The 26,571-nt window shown below is 46.8% G+C and overlaps 1 protein-coding gene across 13 annotated transcripts in view; it reads left to right on the plus strand.

The window, feature by feature from the left end:
• The window catches only part of PTPRF (protein tyrosine phosphatase receptor type F), a 1,358,330-nt gene that overhangs the window by 33,988 nt on the left and 1,297,771 nt on the right, over positions 1-26,571 (plus strand). The gene's annotated exons all lie outside the window — the stretch shown is intronic.

Genomic DNA, 26,571 nt, shown 5'->3' on the forward strand with positions numbered 1-26,571 from the left:
GGTGAAAGTCCATAGCTTTTTTTCTTCACTTTTGAAAATCCATTTGCAGAATGTAAGGCGGCACTATAGCTGGTAGCACATTAAATGTACAAGAGAAACATTTTGTGTCTGAGCTTATGTTAGAGATGGAAATAAACTAAATTAGGCATTAACAAGAGAGGTTTTGTGTTTTCCTATCTTGTGAAAGTGGCTAAATTGAATTATACTCTGCCAGAGAATATGAAGTAGAAAACTCTTCACTGCTGTGGCTGTCATTAGGCGATGTGGCGGGGGCTAATATTAACTCTCCAGCTATCTACTGGCAGACCACAAATGACCACCAGGGTCACACTGGATGTGTATGAATGTGCTAAATAATAACCGGTGTTATCGTATGTATCATTGTAGTCTTTCTCACTCCTCTCCAATTGGTTGTCCGATGCTTCTCACTGAATAGAGATGACGGGCTTGGTGGAGTCGGGAAGCAGTTCGTTTTGCGATGAACGTGATCCTGGCGGTTGATATACCGACAGCAGGATCCCGGGGGATGTCACAAGCCCGGAGTCAAAATACTGACGCCAAACGGGATGCCGGCGTCAAAATACTGACAGCCGGCATCCCAATTGTCCTGACAGCTGGACGCGCTGCTGTCTTGCTGGGGGAGGGGGAGGTTAGGTTTAGGCAGCAGAAACGGTGGTTAGGCTTAGGGTGCAGGCACGGGAAGCTTAGGGTTAGGGACCGGAGAGGGAAGGTTAGCGTCAGGCACATAGAGGGGGGGTTAGGGTTAGGCACCAAGCGGGGAGGGTTAGATGTAGGCAGCGGGGAAGGGAGGGTGAGTGTTAGGCACCACCAGGGAGGATTAGAGTTAGTTACCCACAAGGGAGGGTTAGGGTTGGGAAAAGGTGAGGGTTAGTGGGCAGGGCTGGGAAGCTTAGGGTTAGGGACCGGAGAGGGAGGGTTAGCGTAGAAGGGGAGGTTAGGGTTAGGCTCCAAGCGGGGAGGGTTAAGGCCCATACACACTGGTCGATATATCGGCCGTTCTCTTAAACGGCCGATATATCGCGGGACCGTCGGCCAGTGTGTACGGCCGATATGTCTGTGAACTCCGTCGTTCACAGACGTATCGCGTCGGCCGCGCAGCACAGCCGACGGACAATATATCTACCGATATATTGGTGCGTCGCTGTGTGTGTACGGGGCGGTCGGCCGACCGCCCGCACACATGCTGAGGCGGCCGGCGGTGATTGACAGCTGAACTGGGCGGGCGTGTGTACACGCCCGCCCAGTTCATGACGTCAGTCCCCGACGGATCGGGCAGTGTGTATGCACAGCACACTGCCCGATCCATCCATAGATATATCTGCAGATCAATTGATATGCAGATATATGTATTAGTGTTTACCCACCTTTAGATGTAGGCAACGGGGAAGGGGAGGGTGAAGGCAACACCGGGGAGGATTAGGGTTAGGCACCCACAAGGGAGGGTTAGGGTTCGGAAAAGGTGAGGGTTAGGGGACAGGGCTGGGAAACTTAGGGTAAGGGATCGGGGAGGAAGGGTTAGTGTTAGGCACATGGAAGGGGAGGTTAGGGTTAGGCACCAAGCGGGGATGGTTAGGTTTAGGCAGCGGGGAAGGAAGGGTGAATGCTAGGCACCACCGGGAAGGTTAGGGTTAAGCACCACCGGGGAGGGTTAGGGTTGGGAAAAGGTGAGGGTTAGGGGGCTAAATGGGGGGGCTGTCGGGATTCTGGTGGACAGGATAGCGCTGTCAGTATACTGACCAACCGGCATCCCATCCATCTGTAACTCATACTGAACCCGTGGAGTCATACACAGAAGCAGTAACTGACTATCGGGACATGTTGTAGTGGAGGCAATTAGAATTGTCTGTACGAGGAGCTAATAATCTAGTGAAATATACTTTGGAAGACAGTTGCAGTGGAATGTCATGGCAATATTTCATTAATTATAGAGGTCATTGACAAAGCACTAAAAAAGGTCATCCTTGGACCGGTTTATCAAATTTTCTGCAAATTCTCCTTAATATTCCCAACAGATTTGCAGGGTAAGGAGGCGACATTGGCAGAACAGCAGCAGTTTATTCGGGCAGAGGAGAAGAGTTGGCCTGGTGTAGAGTATAGTGTAGGTGTCTACGATGTGCTTGGAATTACGAAGCAGCACTATAGTAAATCTGAGTAACTCATCTGATATAGGAGGTCATTCCAAGTTGATCGTAGCCATGCTAAATTTAGCACAGCTGCGATCATGTTCCCAGTCCTGCGGCTGGCCGGGAGTTGCTCGTCGCTGCCCTTGGTCACAGCGGCTGCGTATGACGTCACACAGCCGCTGTGGCCCGCCCCCCGCACGGTCCGGCCACGCCCCCAAAACAGCGGACAAACTCCGCCGTGCCGCCCCCCTCCTGCCCAGCGACCACCTCTGCCTGTCAATCAGGCAGAGGCGATCGCTATGGAACGATGGCCCCAGCGCACTGCGGCGCATGCGCAGTTCCGACCCGATCGCTGCACTGCAATAAACTGCAGCGAGCGATCGGGTCGGAATGACCCCCATAATTGCCAGCTGTCTGTATCTATTGTACTGACGACTCCACTACTTTAAGTTTCCACTCCAGGGATCCCATGCTGGTTAATTACCAGGGGTGTCGGAAAGAGCCCCATCCGGAGGGGGGGGAAAGGGCATGGGAGACAGGACACTGTTACTGCGGGCACAGCCCATGCTGTCTGATGCTGGGGAAAAGGTATACACTGCCTGATTTTCATTATTATTGGTTATTATTGGTCTGTGGAGGAGATGCGTTATTCTAGGTGCATTTTGAGGAATTCGTAGTAAAGCGTCACACACACAGGAAATGACAGCTGGAGCACCAAGATGTACTCGTGTAAGTGGTTCTGGATTCACATGGGGCTCAAAGACCTGTTTCTCAGCTCAGTGCCGTCCTATTCAATTCATTTCTATCCCACAGTTACAGCTGTTAACTCTTATAGTGCATCTGTGTCTGCAGCTTTTGCCGGTTATACAGTATGTCTGTGACTTTATTTATTTGCAGTTCCTTAAATAGCGCAGAATATTCTGTTGCGCTTTACAAATAGAACAACAGTTCTAGAACAAAACTGGGCAAAAACAGACAGAGGTAAGAAGGCCCTGCTCGCAAGCTTACAATCTATTGGGAAGTAGGCACTGATACACAAGGATAGATGCTGTCTATTGCATAATGGTCCACCAGATTGCTAGGTTCTTAATGGGTTGTATGATATGATCACCCAGCAATGTTGGAAGACAAAACATGTGAGGTTATGTGGACTGTACAGAGAGGATGTAATTGGATAGGGAAGCACTGAACATGTGGGTGGGTCTGGAATTTGGTAGGCTTGTCTGAAGAGGTGAGTTTTCAGGGAACGTTTAAAGGTTTGGAGACTAGAGGTGAGTCTTATTGTGTGTGGGAGGACATGCCACAGAGTGGGTGAAGCCCGGGTAAAGTCCTTTAATTTTGAGTGGGATCAGGTAATACATGAGGATGAGAGACGCAGATCTTGTACAGAGCGGAGAGGTCGGGTAGGGAGATATTTTGAGATGAGTGAGGAGATGTATGATGGTGCAGTTTGGTTAATAGCCTTGTATGTAAGTAAAAGTTTATTATTTAACACGGTAGAATACTGGTAACCAATGGAGGGACTGACAGAGCAGATCAGCAGACGAAGAACGTCTAGGGAGGAAGATTATCCTCGAAGCTGCATTTAAAATGGATTGTAGTGGTGAGAGCTTATGTTTGGGAAGACCAGTAAGGAGACTATTACAATAATCCATGCGGGAGATGATGAGAGCATGGATTTGAGTTTTTGCAGTGTCTTGTATGAGATACAGTCGTATTTTGGATATGTTTTTTAGGTGCATGTAACATGATTTAGAGACAGATTGAATGTGGGGAACAAAGGACAGTTCAGAGTAAAGGATGACACCTAGGCAGCGAGCTTGTGCTCGTCGCATTGTCAACAGTTATGGAGATATCAGGTTGGTAACTACTCTTGGTTGGTGGGAAAATAATTAATTCTGTTTTGGAAATGTTGAGTTTGAGGTGGCGAGATGACATCCAAGATGAAATGGCAGAAAGGCATTCAGTGACGCGGACCAATATGGTAATAAATCTGGGGAGGATAGGTAGATTTGAGTATCATCAGTGTACTTAAGGTTTGTTCCATGGTAAAAAAACTTTACATTTTGAAATATATTTCATGTGAAATACATTTTTTTGGAGCATGTGTTTTGAACATTTTGTGCAAAGTAAATGTTGTTTGTGTGGTACGTGATATGCTTTAATTTTGATGCAAAGCTTGTCATGAAAACTGGTAACAAACATTACATAAGAAGACCATTTTCATGGAATGACCCTTAATGCCCTCGCCTTGTGTATGGATATGTAAAAGACTGAGATGCCCAATTTGAGCGTGTTCAGACGCTGCAATCGTGCTTGGTGCATCTTTAGATGCAACCATCGGTCGCACAATCGAACCTTGCAAATTCTCTAAGGAAAGTGAAGGTGGTGTGGGTTAGATGGCGCTATCGCTCAAGCAGTGATGGTAAAAGTGAGAGTGCTGGATAGATACTTAGCTTTGCCGTTTCACAGTGAGTAATCAATGGTGTTCTATATTCAATATTTGTTGCAAAACTCGCCGTATTCAAGGGTGGGAGAAAAGGAACAAAAATAAACAATGTGTATTATCGTCATAAAAAAGGAAAGATGGATGAAATTTTCAATGTGAACTGATGAACTTTCCTAATTAACGTGACCGGAATTAATGATTTATTAAATGAGAACACACCTGACTTACACGTAAGACAGGCATGAAAAAGCCCATAAAGGTATCTTTTCAAAGTGTGATATTCTCTTTATCTGTGAATGAATATTTCCTAGTATAAACAGGAGGCGTACCTAACACTCACGTGAAAGGTAGTGGTTATCCTCATGTAACGGTTTCTTTCGGAGACTTCGTTCCGAAGAAGTTGTGACCAGGCGATTATGCTCGTCCAGATATATGAGAAATGAGAAGAGTACACAATGTGCAGTATCGTCGTACTTCAAAGAAAATCCCACCCTGTCGAACCATAGGGTTCCTATAGACACACCTGACTCGCATAAAGGCAGGTGTCTAGACGTTCATAAAGGTATCTTTCGTAGAATTCCTGATTTTCTATCATTAAACACAGAATGCCCCAAGCTCTTATAAATGGAGGGCGTACCTCACACTCACGTGTTTGGTGGTTGGTATCCTCATATAAAGGTTTCTTTAAAAGACCTCGATCCAGACGTAATAAAAAATATATAAATTTATTCCAAAGTGTATGACATAAAAAAAAACTCGTATATCCCAGCATCAAAGTCCGGCTCTGTTGGAAGTGAGAACCGTCTTGGAACAATAAGTGGCCAACTTTTTAGGTTCCAAAAAATAAATAAATATGACAAGGTCCTACCTTCCTTCAGAGTTCAAAGACAGATCTGCTGCGGTAATAGTCCCTCCAAGCCAACGCGTTTCGAGTCAAGAGACTCTTTTTCAAGGCATGCAAATTCTCTGTCTGAATAGTTAGCGCTTATGCATCTGTGTACCCAACCACTTTAGCGACACTCCCATAACCAGGGGCATAGAGAGGGAGGCTGGGCCCGGGTAATGCAGGGACATGGCCTAATAGCGGGTGCCATGGTCATGCCCCTTTAAAAAAAAAAAAGTACACCTTATGTACCGCTTTGTGGCGCAGCACCCTGCATCAGGTTGGCCCATTTGCCCCTCTGTAGCTCAGCCGCAGCAACCTCGCCAGCTGCCAGCTGAAATGTGAGGAAGGTGGTGGTGGTGGGGGGGGGGGGATGTTCCCAGACCCTGCTAATCCCCTCTAGCAATCCCAGGCACAGGTAAGTAGTACCCGCTCCCCCCCCCCCTTCCCTCTCTCCCTCTCGGCACCTCTGCCCAATACACATACCATCTCCGTTCGTCTGAATACGACTGTCCATGAACATGGCAAAACATTTTCAATACACTAATGTGTGCATGAGTATAAAATGACAAGTATGACTCCGTATATATGTGTGGGGCGACTTAAATGCATGTGCAGCACAAAATAAAAACCTTTCAACTACGTCTGACATCAACATAGCATGCAGCTCCGAATCAGGATCTCAATCTCATGAAATATGTGTCCATAGATATGATTGTCCACCCAGTGCCCGGAAACAGCTGCATCTCTGATCCCTTTTCTGTGCACATTCATTGTATCATTCATAGGAATGAGTCAGTGAAAAGATTCTTTTATATTCTAGATCAGTGGTTCTCAAACTCGGTCCTCAGGACCCCACAGGGTTCACATTTTCCATGTCACCCGGCAGCTGCACTGTGTATCACCAACTGCCACATTTTAGAAATCTACAGGTAACCTGCAAAACATGAACCATGTGGGGTCCTGAGGACCGAGTTTGAGAACCTGTGTTCTAGATCATTTTCTTATGGTGAGTTCACCTATGTCATGTGCCCTATAAAAGTGGCACATTTCTGAACCTGTCCAACTGCAGGAATGTACCTGGAAGATATATTTTAGTGTAGGTAACTATGATTTGGCATTGGTCATCTATTACAGGAATGACTATAAGGCTAGCTGGTCCTGCATCGCTGCTTCTTTTCATCATTTTAAATAAGGCTGAGAGAGATAGAAGCTTAATGCATTGGTAATGTGTGGTAATGAGGGAGAGTTTAACCATCAGTACAGAGTGTTGACATTTAAGTAAGAGGGAAAAAAAGAAGAAGAAGAAGAAATGATTTCATTTATGAGCTTAGGTGGCTGTATAACAAAGAGACGTAACATTGTCGCTACAGTTAGTGGCGGCAGTATGATGGCGTATGAAATCATTTAGGGCTCCTGCATCAGGTGCATTATTCATAACGTTCTGCTGACCGTGCAAAGGATCAGTGTGAGGGGAATGAGGGAACTGGTAAGTAAGCACGATATGGTAACTTCACATAATCGGCGGGATCAGTGGTGCAAGTAGAAAAAAATTGTTATTGGTATTTCGGTATGCGCTCCAAAAAAATGGGTGTGGCCACATGCCACACGGGGCATGGCCAATTTAATTGGGGGCTTTATACACATATGGGGGGGGGGGGTCAGATACACATATGACCCCAATAGTGCAGTGCCAGATACACATCTGCCTTCAATAGTGCCAGATACACATATGCCCCAAGTAATGCCAGATACACATATGCTCCATATAGTGCAGTGCCGGATACACATATGCCCCAAGTAATGCCAGATACACATATGCTCCATATAGTGCAGTGCCAGATACACATGTGCTCTCAGTAGGGCCAGATACACATATGCCCCCAGTAATGCCAGATACACATATGCCTCCAGTAGTGCAGTGCCAGATACACACATCCCCCCAATAGTGCCAGATACACATATGCTCTCAGCAGTGCCAGATACACATATGCTCCCACTAGTGCAGTGCCAGATACATATGTGCCCAGGAGTGCAGTGCCAGATACACATATGCCACCAATAGTGCTAGATACACATATGCCCCAAGTAATGCAGTGCCAGATACACATATGCCCCCCAATAGTGCCAGATAAACATATGCCCCCAGTAGTGTCAGATACACATATGTCCCCAGTAGTGTAGTGCCAGATACGCATATGCCCCCATCAGTTCCAGATACACACATGCCCCCCAATAGTACCGGATACACATATTAGTGATGAGCGGATTCGGTTTTACTCGGTTTTACTCGGTTCTCAAAACCGAATCTTATTGGCTATCCAAAACACGTGACATCAGTGAGCCAATAAGATTCGGTTTTGAGAACCGAGTTTAACCGAGTAAAACCGAATCCGCTCATCACTAACACATATGCCCCCCAGTAAAGCCAGATACGTATATGCCCCCAGCAGTGCAACTCAGTGCGTCTGCTGCGTCGGGCCAGCTCTGCTGTCACTGTGTCCGAGTGGAGGAGAGCGCAGCGTGCGCCTCTCCTGCCCTCCGTCCGGTCTCCGGCGGTGTGTATCTCAACTCAGGTGCCGGAGTATAGTGTGTAATACAGTAGTTTGGTGGCTAGTTTGGAATACAGGAGTATAGTTTGGAATACAGGAGTTTGGTGACTAGTGTGGAATACAGGACTATAGTGTGGAATACAGGAGTGTGGTGGCTAGTTTGGAATACAGGGGTATAGTGTGGAATACAGGGGTATAGTGTGGAATACAGGGGTATAGTGTGGAATACAGGAGTATAGTTTGGAATACAGGAGTGGTGACTAGTGGGGAATACAGGAGTGTGGTGGCTAGTTTGGAATACAGGGGTATAGTGTGGAATACAGGAGTATAGTGTGTAATAGAGGAGTTTGGTGACTAGTGTGGAATACGGGAGTATAGTGTGGAATACAGGAGTTTGGTGGCTAGTTTGGAATACTTAGGTTTTATTGAAACAGCATGGAGATAATGGTGACTGCATTGTTAGATTTTAATGATATATTTTGAGAAGTCTGCTGCTAAGATGTACTTAGGAAGTCTAAGTAAACAAGCTATACTTTTTTTTTTAAATGATAGATTTGCTTTAACTCCTGTTATATAATATCACTGATAGATATAGCCCTAAGTGTCACTTTGCAGGAGGAAATTGCATTGTAATTACTAGTTTAATTCATTTACATAGCATTTCCGCACTTTCTTGTCTCTGTGCCTTTGTCTATTGGGATTGTGCTTTCTGGCATCTTACAGTAATTTGAGAAAACTACCTAGAAACAGGGAAATGAGAGAAAATAATGGTTTTGGCATTTAATAATTATATTCACCTGCGCTCCAAGCCTCAACTGCACGATGAACTTCAAAAAATGAAAAAGGTTCAAATTACATGGAAGTGCCTTCGTACACATGCATTAGATTGTAAGCTCTTGTGGGTAGAGCCCTACATAATATATTTGAGTTTTTAATTAAAGGATGATAGTAATCATAATAACAATGAAAAATATTCAGTGTTATTAAACTTTTTTACTATTTCTGCTTGCGCTTTTTGGGTGCAGATATGGAGAGACTTCACAAAATGTAGTATTTACTTATGTTTACTGCCAACTAAGAAAGTTCTGTGATGTCAGTTTGCTTGACATGTAACAAAACTTTTTGTAGTATATATTGTTGCAATAAGAGCAAAGTCATAATAAGTTAATGCTGAGATCAACAAAAAACAAACACAAAAAAAAAACAATGTACAGAGCATCCAATTTATGTATGCCCTGGGATTAAAATTCCGTATTCATGATTCTATCACCATTTTAAGTGCCTGTGTATGTATGTGAATATAAAATTCACAATGATAATTGCACATTTTCGTATTTGAAATGTGTTTAATATGCGCTATAATGCAGCCCCTTTTTTTATTGCCTTGTGTTTCATTTTAGTACATAGAAACCTAGAATTTTACTGCAGATTTGAACCACTTGGCCCATCTATTCTGTCCCTTTTTTAACCTTTTAGTAATCTCAACCCTTTTTGATCCTTAGTTGCTTGTTTTTTTTTCTTTAAGAATAGCCTTATAGATACTCTACTGTATTAGCCTCTAACACCTCTGATGGGAGACTATTCCACTTGTCCACTACCGGTTTAGTGAATTAATTATTCCTCAAATTCCCTCTGAACCTCCCTCCCTCAGTGCACGTTCTCATCTCCTATATATTAGCCCAGATCTGTGACTCTGTACCTCATTTCCTAACACTGGGCGGAGTCGGTGCGGGATGTGCTAACTTCTGCCACTGCCGTATCTGGCTTACCGCATCCTGTGTGTTCTCCTTGGTAATAGGATCGCCGCACCCGCCCCTCACCCACCCGCGGCACCCCTGCAACCGCCGCACCCCCAGACCCCCTCCCCCATCCGCATCTCCCATGCACCCGCCACTCCCCCAACCACAGCACCTACTAGGTGATTCATTGTGCCCTGCGTCCGCTGTTTACGCAGTCGCAAGGGGCTATGGCCCCTTAACCACCCCACACCCTTTGTCCGTGCAATATTTAACCACTCACAAAATTATGATTGAAGGTAATACTCCATATAATAAAAATATTACACGCCCCAAGGGTGTGCAAGGGTTAAAGGGGCGTAGCCCCTTGCGACGAATCGCATAGTGTTCCAATACTTCTTTCTCTGACGTCCTAGTGGATGCTGGGGACTCCGTAAGGACCATGGGGAATAGCGGCTCCGCAGGAGTCTGGGCACATCTAATGAAAGCTTTAGGACCACCTGGTGTGCACTGGCTCCTCCCCCTATGACCCTCCTCCAAGCCTCAGTTAGATCTCTGTGCCCGAACGAGAAGGGTGCACACTAGGGGCTCTCCTGAGCTTCTTGGTGAAAGTTTTAGATTAGGTTTGTTATTTTCAGTGAGACCTGCTGGCAACAGGCTCCCTGCATCGAGGGACTAAGGGGAGAAGAAGCGAACTCACCTGCGTGCAGAGTGGATTGGGCTTCTTGGCTACTGGACATTAGCTCCAGAGGGACGATCACAGGTTCAGCCTGGATGGGTCCCGGAGCCGCGCCGCCGGCCCCCTTACAGAGCCAGAAGAGCGAAGAGGTCCGGAAAAATCGGCGGCAGAAGACGTTCCTGTCTTCAATAAGGTAGCGCACAGCACCGCAGCTGTGCGCCATTGCTCTCGGCACACTTCATACTCCGGTCACTGAGGGTGCAGGGCGCTGGGGGGGGCGCCCTGAGACGCAATAAAACACAATAAAAATACCTTACATGGCAAAAAATACATCACATATAGCTCCTGGGCTATATGGATGCATTTAACCCCTGCCAGAATATACAGAAAAACGGGAGATAAGGCCGCCGGAAAAGGGGCGGAGCCTATCTCCTCAGCACACTGGCGCCATTTTCCCTCACAGCTCAGTTGGAGGGAAGCTCCCTGGCTCTCCCCTGCAGTCACTACACTACAGAAAGGGTTAAAAAAAGAGAGGGGGGCACTAATTAGGCGCAGTATTAAAACATACAGCAGCTATAAGGGGAAAAACACTTTTATATAAGGTTATCCCTGTGTATGTATATATATATATATATATATATAGCGCTCTGGTGTGTGCTGGCAAACTCTCCCTCTGTCTCCCCAAAGGGCTAGTGGGGTCCTGTCCTCTATCAGAGCATTCCCTGTGTGTGTGCTGTGCGTCGGTACGTTTGTGTCGACATGTATGAGGAGAAAAATGATGTGGAGACGGAGCAGATTGTCTATAATAGTGATGTCACCCCCTAGGGGGTCGACACCTGAGTGAATGTACTGTTGAAAATTACGTGACAGTGTCAGCTCTGTATAAAAGACAGTGGTTGACATGAGACAGCCGGCTACTCCGCTTGTGCATGTCCAGACGTCTCATAGGCCGTCAGGGGCTCTAAAGCGCCCGTTACCTCAGATGGCAGATACAGACGCCGACACGGATACTGACTCCTGTGTCGACGGTGAAGAGACAACCGTGATTTCCAATAGGGCCACACGTTACATGATTGAGGCAATGGAAAATGTTTACACATTTCTGATAATATGAGTACCACCAAAAAGGGGTATTATGTTTGGTGAGGAAAAACTACCTGTAGTTTTCCTGAATCTGAGAAATAAAATGAGGTGTGTGATGATGCGTGGGTTTCCCCCGATAATAATTTCTAAAAAGTTATTGGCAGTATACCTTTTCCCGCCAGAGGTTAGGGTGCGTTGGGAAACACCCCCTAGGGGGGTTAAGGTGCTCACACGCTTGTAAGAACTAGAGATGAGCGCCGGAAATTTTTCGGGTTTTGGGTTCGGTTCCGCGGCCGTGTTTTGGGTTCGACCGCGTTTTGGCAAAACCTCACCGAATTTTTTTTGTCGGATTCGGGTGTGTTTTGGATTCGGGTGTTTTTTTCAAAAAACCCTAAAAAACAGCTTAAATCATAGAATTTGGGGGTAATTTTGATCCCAAAGTATTATTAACCTCAAAAAACATAATTTACACTCATTTTCAGCCTATTCTGAACACATCACACCTCACAATATTATTTTTAGTCCTAAAATTTGCACCGAGGTCGCTGTGTGAGTAAGATAAGCGACCCTAGTGGCCGACACAAACACCGGGCCCATCTAGGAGTGGCACTGCAGTGTCACGCAGGATGTCCCTTCCAAAAAACCCTCCCCAAACAGCACATGACGCAAAGAAAAAAAGAGGCGCAATGAGGTAGCTGTGTGAGTAAGATTAGCGACCCTAGTGGCCGACACAAACACCGGGCCCATCTAGGAGTGGCACTGCAGTGTCACGCAGGATGTCCCTTCCAAAAAACCCTCCCCAAACAGCACATGACGCAAAGAAAAAAAGAGGCGCAATGAGGTAGCTGACTGTGTGAGAAAGATAAGCGACCCTAGTGGCCGACACAAACACCGGGCCCATCTAGGAGTGGCACTGCAGTGTCACGCAGGATGTCCCTTCCAAAAAACCCTCCCCAAACAGCACATGACGCAAAGAAAAAAAGAGGCGCAATGAGGTAGCTGACTGTGTGAGAAAGATAAGCGACCCTAGTGGCCGACACAAACACCGGGCCCATCTAGGAGTGGCACTGCAGTGTCACGCAGGATGTCCCTTCCAAAAAACCCTCCCCAAACAGCACATGACGCAAAGAAAAAAAGAGGCGCAATGAGGTAGCTGACTGTGTGAGAAAGATAAGCGACCCTAGTGGCCGACACAAACACCGGGCCCATCTAGGAGTGGCACTGCAGTGTCACGCAGGATGTCCCTTCCAAAAAACCCTCCCCAAACAGCACATGACGCAAAGAAAAAAAGAGGCGCAATGAGGTAGCTGTGTGAGAAAGATAAGCGACCCTAGTGGCCGACACAAACACCGGGCCCATCTAGGAGTGGCACTGCAGTGTCACGCAGGATGTCCCTTCCAAAAAACCCTCCCCAAACAGCACATGACGCAAAGAAAAAAAGAGGCGCAATGAGGTAGCTGTGTGAGTAAGATTAGCGACCCTAGTGGCCGACACAAACACCGGGCCCATCTAGGAGTGGCACTGCAGTGTCACGCAGGATGGCCCTTCCAAAAAACCCTCCCCAAACAGCACATGACGCAAAGAAAAAAAGAGGCGCAATGAGGTAGCTGACTGTGTGAGTAAGATTAGCGACCCTAGTGGCCGACACAAACACCGGGCACATCTAGGAGTGGCACTGCAGTGTCACGCAGGATGTCCCTTCCAAAAAACCCTCCCCAAACAGCACATGACGCAAAGAAAAAAAGAGGCGCAATGAGGTAGCTGTGTGAGTAAGATTAGCGACCCTAGTGGCCGACACAAACACCGGGCCCATCTAGGAGTGGCACTGCAGTGTCACGCAGGATGTCCCTTCCAAAAAACCCTCCCCAATCAGCACATGATGCAAAGAAAAAGAAAAGAAAAAAGAGGTGCAAGATGGAATTATCCTTGGGCCCTCCCACCCACCCTTATGTTGTATAAACAAAACAGGACATGCACACTTTAACCAACCCATCATTTCAGTGACAGGGTCTGCCACACGACTGTGACTGATATATGACGGGTTGGTTTGGACCCCCCCCAAAAAAGAAGCAATTAATCTCTCCTTGCACAAACTGGCTCTACAGAGGCAAGATGTCCACCTCATCTTCACCCTCCGATATATCACCGTGTACATCCCCCTCCTCACAGATTATCAATTCGTCCCCACTGGAATCCACCATCTCAGCTCCCTGTGTACTTTGTGGAGGCAATTGCTGCTGGTCAATGTCTCCGCGGAGGAATTGATTATAATTCATTTTAATGAACATCATCTTCTCCACATTTTCTGGATGTAACCTCGTACGCCGATTGCTGACAAGGTGAGCGGCGGCACTAAACACTCTTTCGGAGTACACACTTGTGGGAGGGCAACTTAGGTAGAATAAAGCCAGTTTGTGCAAGGGCCTCCAAATTGCCTCTTTTTCCTGCCAGTATAAGTACGGACTGTGTGACGTGCCTACTTGGATGCGGTCACTCATATAATCCTCCACCATTCTATCAATGTTGAGAGAATCATATGCAGTGACAGTAGACGACATGTCCGTAATCGTTGTCAGGTCCTTCAGTCCGGACCAGATGTCAGCATCAGCAGTCGCTCCAGACTGCCCTGCATCACCGCCAGCGGGTGGGCTCGGAATTCTGAGCCTTTTCCTCGCACCCCCAGTTGCGGGAGAATGTGAAGGAGGAGATGTTGACAGGTCGCGTTCCGCTTGACTTGACAATTTTGTCACCAGCAGGTCTTTCAACCCCAGCAGACCTGTGTCTGCCGGAAAGAGAGATCCAAGGTAGGCTTTAAATCTAGGATCGAGCACGGTGGCCAAAATGTAGTGCTCTGATTTCAACAGATTGACCACCCGTGAATCCTTGTTAAGCGAATTAAGGGCTGCATCCACAAGTCCCACATGCCTAGCGGAATCGCTCCGTGTTAGCTCCTTCTTCAATGCCTCCAGCTTCTTCTGCAAAAGCCTGATGAGGGGAATGACCTGACTCAGGCTGGCAGTGTCTGAACTGACTTCACGTGTGGCAAGTTCAAAGGGCATCAGAACCTTGCACAACGTTGAAATCATTCTCCACTGCACTTGAGACAGGTGCATTCCATCTCCTATATCGTGCTCAATTGTATAGGCTTGAATGGCCTTTTGCTGCTCCTCCAACCTCTGAAGCATATAGAGGGTTGAATTCCACCTCGTTACCACTTCTTGCTTCAGATGATGGCAGGGCAGGTTCAGTAGTTTTTGGTGGTGCTCCAGTCTTCTGTACGTGGTGCCTGTACGCCGAAAGTGTCCCGCAATTTTTCTGGCCACCGACAGCATCTCTTGCACGCCCCTGTCGTTTTTTAAAAAATTCTGCACCACCAAATTCAAGGTATGTGCAAAACATGGGACGTGCTGGAATTTGCCCATATTTAATGCACACACAATATTGCTGGCGTTGTCCGATGCCACAAATCCACAGGAGAGTCCAATTGGGGTAAGCCATTCCGCGATGATCTTCCTCAGTTGCCGTAAGAGGTTTTCAGCTGTGTGCGTATTCTGGAAAGCGGTGATACAAAGCGTAGCCTGCCTAGGAAAGAGTTGGCGTTTGCGAGATGCTGCTACTGGTGCCGCCGCTGCTGTTCTTGCGGCGGGAGTCCATACATCTACCCAGTGGGCTGTCACAGTCATATAGTCCTGACCCTGCCCTGCTCCACTTGTCCACATGTCCGTGGTTAAGTGGACATTGGGTACAACTGCATTTTTTAGGACACTGGTGAGTCTTTTTCTGACGTCCGTGTACATTCTCGGTATCGCCTGCCTAGAGAAGTGGAACCTAGATGGTATTTGGTAACGGGGGCACACTGCCTCAATAAATTGTCTAGTTCCCTGTGAACTAACGGCGGATACCGGACGCACGTCTAACACCAACATAGTTGTCAAGGACTCAGTTATCCGCTTTGCAGTAGGATGACTGCTGTGATATTTCATCTTCCTCGCAAAGGACTGTTGAACAGTCAATTGCTTACTGGAAGTAGTACAAGTGGGCTTACGACTTCCCCTCTGGGATGACCATCGACTCCCAGCGGCAACAACAGCAGCGCCAGCAGCAGTAGGCGTTACACGCAAGGATGCATCGGAGGAATCCCAGGCAGGAGAGGACTCGTCAGACTTGCCAGTGACATGGCCTGCAGGACTATTGGCATTCCTGGGGAAGGAGGAAATTGACACTGAGGGAGTTGGTGGGGTGGTTTGCGTGAGCTTGGTTACAAGAGGAAGGGATTTACTGGTCAGTGGACTGCTTCCGCTGTCACCCAAAGTTTTTGAACTTGTCACTGACTTATTATGAATGCGCTGCAGGTGACGTATAAGGGAGGATGTTCCGAGGTGGTTAACGTCCTTACCCCTACTTATTACAGCTTGACAAAGGGAACACACGGCTTGACACCTGTTGTCCGCATTTCTGGTGAAATACCTCCACACCGAAGAGCTGATTTTTTTGGTATTTTCACCTGGCATGTCAACGGCCATATTCCTCCCACGGACAACAGGTGTCTCCCCGGGTGCCTGACTTAAACAAACCACCTCACCATCAGAATCCTCCTGGTCAATTTCCTCCCCAGCGCCAGCAACACCCATATCCTCCTCATCCTGGTGTACTTCAACACTGACATCTTCAATCTGACTATCAGGAACTGGACTGCGGGTGCTCCTTCCAGCACTTGCAGGGGGCATGCAAATAGTGGAAGGCGCATGCTCTTCACGTCCAGTGTTGGGAAGGTCAGGCATCGCAAACGACACAATTGGACTCTCCTTGTGGATTTGGGATTTCAAAGAACGCACAGTTCTTTGCGGTGCTTTTGCCAGCTTGAGTCTTTTCAGTTTTCTAGCGAGAGGCTGAGTGCTTCCATCCTCATGTGAAGCTGAACCACTAGCCATGAACATAGGCCAGGGCCTCAGCCGTTCCTTGCCACTCCGTGTGGTAAATGGCATATTGGCAAGTTTACGCTTCTCCTCCGACAATTTTATTTTAGGTTTTGGAGTCCTTTTTTTTCTGATATTTGGTGTTTTGGATTTGACATGCTCTGTACTATGACATTGGGCATCGGCCTTGGCAGACGACGTTGCTGGCATTTCATCGTCTCGGCCATGACTAGTGGCAGCAGCTTCAGCACGAGGTGGAAGTGGATCTTGATCTTTCCCTAATTTTGGAACCTCAACTTTTTTGTTCTCCATATTTTATAGGCAGAACTAAAAGGCACCTCAGGTAAACAATGGAGATGGATGGATTGGATACTAGTATACAATTATGGACGGACTGCCACGGTTAGGTGGTATAAAAAAAACACGGTTAGGTGGTATATATTATAATAATAATACAATTATGGATGGACGGACTGCCTGCCGACTGCCGACACAGAGGTAGCCACAGCCGTGAACTACCGCACTGTACACTGGTTGATAAAGAGATAGTAGTATACTCGTAACAACTAGTATGACACTATGACGACGGTATAAAGAATGAAAAAAAAACCACGGTTAGGTGGTATATATTATAATAATAATACAATTATGGATGGACGGACTGCCTGCCGACTGCCGACACAGAGGTAGCCACAGCCGTGAACTACCGCACTGTACACTGGTTGATAAAGAGATAGTAGTATACTCGTAACAACTAGTATGACACTATGACGACGGTATAAAGAATGAAAAAAAAACCACGGTTAGGTGGTATATATTATAATAATAATACAATTATGGATGGACGGACTGCCTGCCGACTGCCGACACAGAGGTAGCCACAGCCGTGAACTACCGCACTGTACACTGGTTGATAAAGAGATAGTAGTATACTCGTAACAACTAGTATGACACTATGACGACGGTATAAAGAATGAAAAAAAAACCACGGTTAGGTGGTATATATTATAATAATAATACAATTATGGATGGACGGACTGCCTGCCGACTGCCGACACAGAGGTAGCCACAGCCGTGAACTACCGCACTGTACACTGGTTGATAAAGAGATAGTAGTATACTCGTAACAACTAGTATGACACTATGACGACGGTATAAAGAATGAAAAAAAAACCACGGTTAGGTGGTATATATTATAATAATAATACAATTATGGATGGACGGACTGCCTGCCGACTGCCGACACAGAGGTAGCCACAGCCGTGAACTACCGCACTGTACACTGGTTGATAAAGAGATAGTAGTATACTCGTAACAACTAGTATGACACTATGACGACGGTATAAAGAATGAAAAAAAAACCACGGTTAGGTGGTATATATTATAATAATAATACAATTATGGATGGACGGACTGCCTGCCGACTGCCGACACAGAGGTAGCCACAGCCGTGAACTACCGCACTGTACACTGGTTGATAAAGAGATAGTAGTATACTCGTAACAACTAGTATGACACTATGACGACGGTATAAAGAAAGAAAAAAAAATACCACGGTTAGGTGGTATATATTGTAATACAATTATGGATGGACGGACTGCCTGCCGAGTTCCGACTGCCGACACAGAGGTAGCCACAGCCGTGAACTACCGCACTGTACTGTGTCTGCTGCTAATATAGACTGGTTGATAAAGAGATAGTATACAATACATACAACAATATACTACTATACTGGTGGTCAGGCACTGGTCACCACTAGTCACACTGGCAGTGGCACTCCTGCAGCAAAAGTGTGCACTGTTTAATTTTAAATTAATATAATATTATGTACTCCTGGGGGCTCCTGCTATAACAACCTGCAGTGCTCCCCAGTCTCCCCCACAATTATTATAAGCTTTGCCTTTTATACATTGATGTGCAGCACACTGGGCTGAGCTGAGTGCACACAGACTGAGTCACACTGTGTGACTGGCTGCTGCTGTGTATCGTTTTTTTTCAGGCAGAGAACGGATATAGCAGAGAACGGATATATTATATTAAAATAAATAAAAGTTAACTAACAACAACTGCACTGGTCACTGTGGTAAACTCTGTCTGACTCTGCACAATCTCTCTCTCTCTTCTAATCTAATTTCTAATGGAGAGGACGCCAGCCACGTCCTCTCCCTATCAATCTCAATGCACGTGTGAAAATGGCGGCGACGCGCGGCTCCTTATATAGAATCCGAGTCTCGCGAGAATCCGACAGCGTCATGATGACGTTCGGGCGCGCTCGGGTTAATCGAGCAAGGCGGGAGGATCCGAGTCTGCTCGGACCCGTGAAAAAAACATGAAGTTCGTGCGGGTTCGTTTTCAGAGAAACCGAACCCGCTCATCTCTAGTAAGAACAAGGGCTCTACCCTCTCCTGAGATGGCCGCCCTTAAGGATCCTGCTGATAAAAGCAGGAGGGTATCCTAAAATGTATTTACACACATAATGGTGTTATACTGCGACCAGCAATCGCCTCAGCCTGGATGTGCAGTGCTGGGTTGGCGTGGTCGGATTCCCTGACTGGAAATATTGATATCCTAGATAAGGACAGTATATTATTGCCTATAGAGCATTTAAAAGATGCATTTCTATATATGCCTGATGCACAGCGGAATATTTGCCGACTGGCATCAAGTATAAGTGCGTTGTCCAATTCCACCAGTAAAGTGGTCAGGTGATGCGGATTCCAAACGGCATTTGGAAGTATTGCCTTAAAAAGGGGACATTTGGGGTCGGTCTTTCAGACCTGGTGGCCACGGCAACAGCTGGGATATCCACGTTTGTACCCCAGGTCGCCTCTCAAAATAAGACGCCGTATTATCAGGCGCAGTCCTTTGTTGGCAAGCGGACAAAAGGTGCCTCTTTTCTGCTCGTGACAGATGGAGAGGAAAAAGGCTGCTGAGATCAGCCAGTTCACAGGAACAGAAACCCTTTCCCGCCTCTGCCAAGCCCTCAGTATGACGCTAGGGCTTTACAAGCTCGGGCACGGTGGGGGCCCGTTCTCAATGAATTTCAGTGCGCAGTGGGCTCACTCGCAAGTAGACCCCTGGATCCTTCAGGTAATATCTCAGGGGTACAAATTGGAATTCGAGACGTCTCCCCCTCGCCGTTTTCCAAAAGTCAGTTTTACCGACGTCTCCCTCTGACAGGGAGGCAGTTTTGGAAGCCATTCACAAGCTGTATTCCCAGCAGGTGATAATCAAGGTACCCCTCCTGCAACAGGGAACGGGGTATTATCCCACACTATTGTGGTACCGAAGCCAGACGGCTCGGTGAGACCGTTTCTAAATCTAAAATCTAAAATCTTTGAACACTTACATACAGAGGTTCAAATTCAAGATTGAGTCACTCAGAGCAGTGATTGCGAACCTGGAAGAAGGGGACTACATGATGTCTCGGGACATCAAGGATGCTTACCTTCAGGTCAAAATTTACCCTTCTCACCAAGGGTACCTCAGGTTATGGTACAGAACTGTCACTATCAGTTAAGACGCTGCCGTAGGGATGGTCCACGGCACCCCGGGTCTTTACCAAGGTATTGGCCGAAATGATGATATTCCTTCGAAGGAAGGGAATTTTAGTTATCCCTTACTTGGACGATTCCCTGATAAGGGTAAGATCCAGGGAACAGTTGGAGGTCGGTGTAGCACTATCTCAGGTAGTGTTGCGGCAGCACGATTGGATTCTCAATATTCCAAAATCGCAGCTGGTTCCGACGACTTGTCTTCTGTTCCTAGGGATGATCCTGGACACAGTCCAGAACAAAGGTGTTTCTCCCGGAAGAGAAAGCCAGGGAGTTATCCGAGCTAGTCAGGAACCTCCTAAAACCGAGCCAAGTCTCAGTGCATCAATGCACAAGGGTTCTGGGTAAAAATGGTGGCTTCCTACGAAGCAATCCCATTCGGCAGATTCCACGCAAGAACTTTCCAGTGGGACTTACTGGACAAAGGGTCCGGGTCGCATCTTCAGATGCATCAGCGGATAACCCTGTCACCAAGGACAAGGGTATCCCTCCTGTGGTGGTTGCAGAGTGCTCATCTTCTAGAGGGCCGCAGATTCGGCATTCAGGACTGGGTCCTGGTGACCACGGATGCCAGCCTGCGAGGCTGGGGAGCAGTCACACAGGGAAGGAATATCCAGGGCTTATGGTCAAGCCTGGAGACATCACTTCACATAAATATCCTGAAGCTAAGGGCCATTTACAATGCTCTAAGCTTAGCAAGAACCTCTGCTTCAAGGTCAGCCGGTGTTGATCCAGTCGGACAACATCACGGCAGTCACCCACGTAAACAGACAGGGTGGCACAAGAAGCAGGAGGGCAATGGCAGAAGCTGCAAGGATTCTTCGCTGGGCGGAAAATCATGTGATAGCGCTGTCAGCAATATTCATTCCGGGAGTGGAAAACTGGGAAGCAGATTTCCTCAGCACGACCTCCACCCGGGAGAGTGGGGACTTCACCCAGAAGTCTTCCACATGATTATAAACCGTTGGGAAAAACTCGACAGGTATTGCGCCAGGTCAAGGGACCCTCAGGCAATAGCTGTAGACGCTCTGGTAACACCAGAGGTGTACCAGTCTGTGTATGTGTTCCCTCCTCTGCCTCTCATACCCAAGGTACTGAGATTGATAAGATGGAGAGGAGTAAGCACTATATTCGTGGCTCCGGATTGGCCAAGAAGGACTTGGTAACCGGAACTTCAAGAGATGCTCACGGAGGATCCGTGGCCTCTACCTCTAAGAAGGGACCTGCTCCAGCAAGGACCCTGTCTGTTCCAAGACTTACCGCGGCTGCGTTTGACGGCGTGGCGGTTGAACGCCGGATCCTGAAGGAAAAAAGGCATTCCGGATGAAGTCATCCCTATCCTGATCAAAGCCAGGAAGGATGTAACCGCAAAACATTATCACCGCATTTGGCGAAAATATGTTGCGTGGTGCGAGGCCAGTAAGGCCCGACGGAGGAAATTCAACCGGGTCGATTCCTACATTTCCTGCAAACAGGAGTGTCTATGGGCCTGAAATTGGGGTCCATTAAGGTTCAAATTTCGGCTCTGTCAATTTTCTTCCAAAAAGAACTAGCTTCAGTCCCTGAAGTTCAGACGTTTGTAAAAGGGGTACTGCATATACAGCCTCCTTTTGTGCCTCCAGTGGCACTTTGGGATCTCAATGTAGTTTTGGGTTCCAAAAGTCACATTGGTTTGACCCACTTAAATCTGTGGAGTTAAAATATCTCACAGGGAAAGTGGTAATGCTGTTGGCCCTGGCCTGGGCCAGGCGCGTGTCAGAATTGGGGGCTTTATCCTGTAAAAGCCCTTATCTGATTTTCCATTCGGACAGGGTGGAATTGAGGACTCGTCCTCAGTTTCTCCCTAAGGTGGTTTCAGCGTTCACCTGATCCAACCTATTGTGGTGCCTGCGGCTACTAGGGACTTGGAGGACTCCAAGTTGCTAGACGTTGTCAGGGCCCTGAAAATATGTTTCCAGGACGGCTGGAGTCAGGAAATCTGACTCGCTGTTTATCCTGTATGCACCCAACAGGCTGGGTGCTCCTGCTTCTAAGCAGACTATTGCTCGTTGGATTTGTAATACAATTCAGCTTGCACATTCTGTGGCAGGCCTGCCACAGCTAAAAATCTGTAAATGCCCACTCCACAAGGAAGGTGGGCTCATCTTGGGCGGCTGCCCGAGGGGTCTCGGCTTTACAACTTTGCCGAGCAGCTACTTGGTCAGGAGCAAATACGTTTGTAAATTCTACAAAATTGATACCCTGGCTGAGGAGGACCGGGAGTTCTCTCATTTGGTGCTGCAGAGTCATCCGCACTCTCCCGCCCGTTTGGGAGCTTTGGTATAATCCCCATGGTCCTTACGGAGTCCCCAGCATCCACTAGGACGTCAGAGAAAATAAGAATTTACTTACCGATAATTCTATTTCTCGTAGTCCGTAGTGGATGCTGGGCGCCCATCCCAAGTGCGGATTGTCTGCAATACTGGTACATAATTATTGTTACCAAAAAATTCGGGTTATTGCTGTAGTGAGCCATCTTTTCTAGAGGCTCCTCTATTATCATGCTGTTAACTGGGTTCAGATCACAAGTTGTACAGTGTGATTGGTGTGGCTGGTATGAGTCTTACCCGGGATTCAAAATCCTTCCTTATTGTGTACGCTCGTCCGGGCACAGTATCCTAACTGAGGCTTGGAGGAGGGTCATAGGGGGAGGAGCCAGTGCACACCAGGTGGTCCTAAAGCTTTCTTTAGATGTGCCCAGACTCCTGCGGAGCCGCTATTCCCCATGGTCCTTACGGAGTCCCCAGCATCCACTACGGACTACGAGAAATAGAATTATCGGTAAGTAAATTCTTATTTTTCCTTTTAAGAATCTTTCGCTCCAGTACCTTGTTGAAAGCCTTGATATATTTGAACGTCTCTATCATATCCCCCCCTTTCCCTTCTCTGCTACAAACTATACTGTACATATTAAGATATTGTAGTCTTTCCAGGTAAGTTTTGTAATGTAGGGCATGCTCCATTTTATTAGCCCTTCTTTGTACACTCTCTATTGGGTCATTCCAAGTGACTGAATGGGACATTTGGGTACATATTTTAAATTAAGTCCCATTCCATGAATAAGGTTGAAAAATGAATGTAGATCTTTCTTTTATCATAAATCAGTTAAAGCTTAAAGATGATTCTAGAAAGATTAAAGATTAAAAAAATGTTTGTAATTTAAAAAAAAAAGACAATATACTTCTGGCGGAACAGGACAAAACACAAAATCTTTCCAAGTACTGTAACAGGGATGCAGTCAATTTACCTCCAATCGAAATCCCGACAGCAATTGACCGACGGTCAACATCTCGACATGGACAAAATGCCGACATTTAAAATACCGACCAGGTCAAAATACCGACATGTAAAATGCCGACAGGTCAAGATGCCGACATGAGTTTTTCATGACTTTTTAATTGAAACCGACTTGTTCATACTTTACCATCCCAGTGGACCTGGAGGGGGAATAGAATAGTGTGCCGAGCGAAGCGAGGTAAAGTGCCCAAGCATGGCGAGCGTAGTGGTACACTTATATGGTGTCCATGTTGACCTATGTCGACATACACAAAAAAAAAATGAAAAACACATGTCGGTATTTTGACCTTGTCGGTATTTAATTTTGACCTTGTCGGTATTTTGACCTTGTCGGTATTTTAAATGTCGGGATTTTGTCCATGTCGGGATTTTGATCGTCTGTCTATTGCTGTCGGGATTTTGACCGGAGGTATTTCATACCGATCCCCTGTAACATAACATTAATGTTCTGTGAACTTAGACCAGCCTGGGCTCTAATTTTTTATGTGTAGGATAAGCAGGCTGGTTTAGGAATACAGTATATTAATCTAAACTACATGATGTGCCTGGTTTCGGGTGTGGTATACAAGTTAGACAGTTAAAAGATAGACAGTATTTAGGTCGACACCATATGGTCGACAGTCAAAAGTCTGACTGGGTCAAAAGTCCGACAGTCAAAAGGTCGACCGGGATCAAAATGTTAACACACAATTTTGTAAAAAATTTTTGTGTTATTTCAAATATTTTTTCCCAGATTTCCAGAAATTTGTCCCCTCGCGGGCTCCCTTCACTTGTCATGCTTCATGCTCATTGGTTCGCTCTTCTCCGCTTTACTCGCCACAAGGTTACTAAAGGTAATAGTTTGTGACATGGATAGTAAATGGAAAAAAAAAGTTTTAAAAGCACAGAAAATCCCTAAAAAAACATGTCAACCTTTTTGACCCTGTCGGACTTTTGACTGTTAACCATACTCATTCACATCTCTCCCACAAACCCATACCCCCTGTCCTGTGCCCTCTGGAATGCCATATCTGTTTGTAACAAACTGGCCCCCACTCATGACCTTTTAATTTCCAACTCCCTGCACCTCCTGGCCATTACCGAAGCTTGGATTACACCCTCTGACACTACTTCTCCTGCTGCTCTCTCTGCTGGGGGCCTCGCATTCACACACGCACACCCCGACCTGGGGGTCGCCATGGGGGTGGTGTTGGGGTCCATTTACCTTCTAGTTACTCCTAACAACTCATACCACCTCTTCGAACCAGTCCATCTTAGAGTAGATGTCATTTACCGCACCCCTGGCATTGCTTCCAAATTCATCGGCAACTTTGCTTCCTGGCTTCCTCACTTCCTCTCTTCTGACATACCCTCCATTATCCTAGGCGATTTCAACATCCCTATCGATAACCCCACACAATCCCCTGCCTCTAAACTCCTTAATCTCACCTCTTCACTTGGTCTCTCCCAGTGGACCTCCTCACCCTCCCATGTGAATGGGAGCTCACTGGATCTGGTCTTCACTCACTGTTGTGATATTTCTGCTTTTTCCAACTCCCCATTTCCACTCTCTGACCACCACCTGCTCTCCTTTAACCTATCTATCTCTGCTTCCCCATCTCTACCTCCTAAGCCTACCATCACTAAGCGTAACATTGAGGCTATTGACACCACATTCCTTTCCTCCCTGTTTGACTCGCTTCTCTCTCCTATTCTCTCTCTCATGCCCTGAACAAGCAACTTCCATATACAATGCATCCCTTACTTCTGCTCTTGACTCTGTTGCTCCACCAACCACTATTCACCCTTGCAAATTAACACCTAAACCCTGGCACACCAAATGCACCAGATATCTGCAAAAATGCTTACGTACTGCTGAGCGCTCTAAGGCAGACTTCCTCCATTTCAAACTTATGCTCTTATCCTTCAGTGCTGCCCTTTCTCTTGCTAAACAGTCATACTTCAAGAACCTCATCTCCTCCCAGTCATCCAACCCCCGGCGCCTCTTTGCCACCCTCAACTCACTCCTAAGCCCACCTCCACCTTGTCTCCCTTCCTCACTCTCTGTTCTTGACTTTGCCACTTACTTCACATCCAAAATTGACTCCATACGTCAGGACATCACATCACACCAGACCATCAGTAACCAGCCTCCTCCCATCCCTTACCACCCCTCCCCATCCCTCCCACCAACTCTTACATCTTTCTCCCATGCATCTAGAGAGGAAGTCATGGCCCTCATTCGTTCCTGTCCCCTCACCACCTCCCCACTTGACCCTATCCCCTCCTCCGCTACCTCTCTCCTTCTGCCTGTTCCCATCTTTCCCACCTTCTCAATCTCTCCATCTCATCAGGCACTGTCCCCTCTGCCTTCAAGCATGCACTCATCTCTCCTATTCTTAAAAAAAACCTACCCTTGATCCAAACACTCTCTCCAACTATCGACCCATCTCTTGCCTCCCTTTTGCCTCCAAACTCCTTGAGCGTATTGTCTACAACCGCCTTACTTCCTTTCTTTCGTCACACTCACTGCTTGACCCATTCCAGTCTGGCTTCCGTCCTCTCCACTCTACTGAAAGTACCCTTACAAAAGTATGCAATGACCTCCATGCTGCTAAATCTAAGGGACACTAATCTCTACTTATTCTACTTTATCTCTCTGCTGCTTTTTACACTGTGGACCATCCTCTCCTACTGCAAATCCTTCACTCCATTGGTCTGCGTGATACTGCCCTCTCTTGGCTGTCTTCCTACCTCTCTGACCGTTCATTCTCTGTCTCCTCTCATGATTCCACCTCCCCCTCACTTCCACTAACTGTAGGTGTACCCCAAGGTTCTGTCCTCGGTCCTCTTTTTTTCTCTCTCTATACGTCCTCACTAGGTAAGCTCATTAGTTCTTTTGGTTTCCAATATCATCTCTATGCTGATAACACCCAAATCTATCTTTCCTCTCCAGACCTTTCCCCTGCTCTCCTCACTCGTATCTCCAACTGTCTCTCTGCTATTTCTTCCTGGATGTCCCAGCGCTTTCTTAAACTTAACACGTCTAAGACCGAGCTGATCATCTTCCCTCCCTCCCGCATAACCTCACCTCTTTCAATCTCATTATCTATTGATGGCACTACTATCTCCTCTAGCCCCCAAGTGCATTGTCTTGGAGTAATCCTTGACTCCTCCCTCTCCTTCAAACCACACATTCAGCACCTCTCACAAACCTGCCGTTTTCATCTAAAAAAATATTTCCAGGATCAGACCCTTTC

This window comes from Pseudophryne corroboree, chromosome 9 (genome assembly GCF_028390025.1).
Source record: "Pseudophryne corroboree isolate aPseCor3 chromosome 9, aPseCor3.hap2, whole genome shotgun sequence".
Taxonomy (NCBI): domain Eukaryota; kingdom Metazoa; phylum Chordata; class Amphibia; order Anura; family Myobatrachidae; genus Pseudophryne; species Pseudophryne corroboree.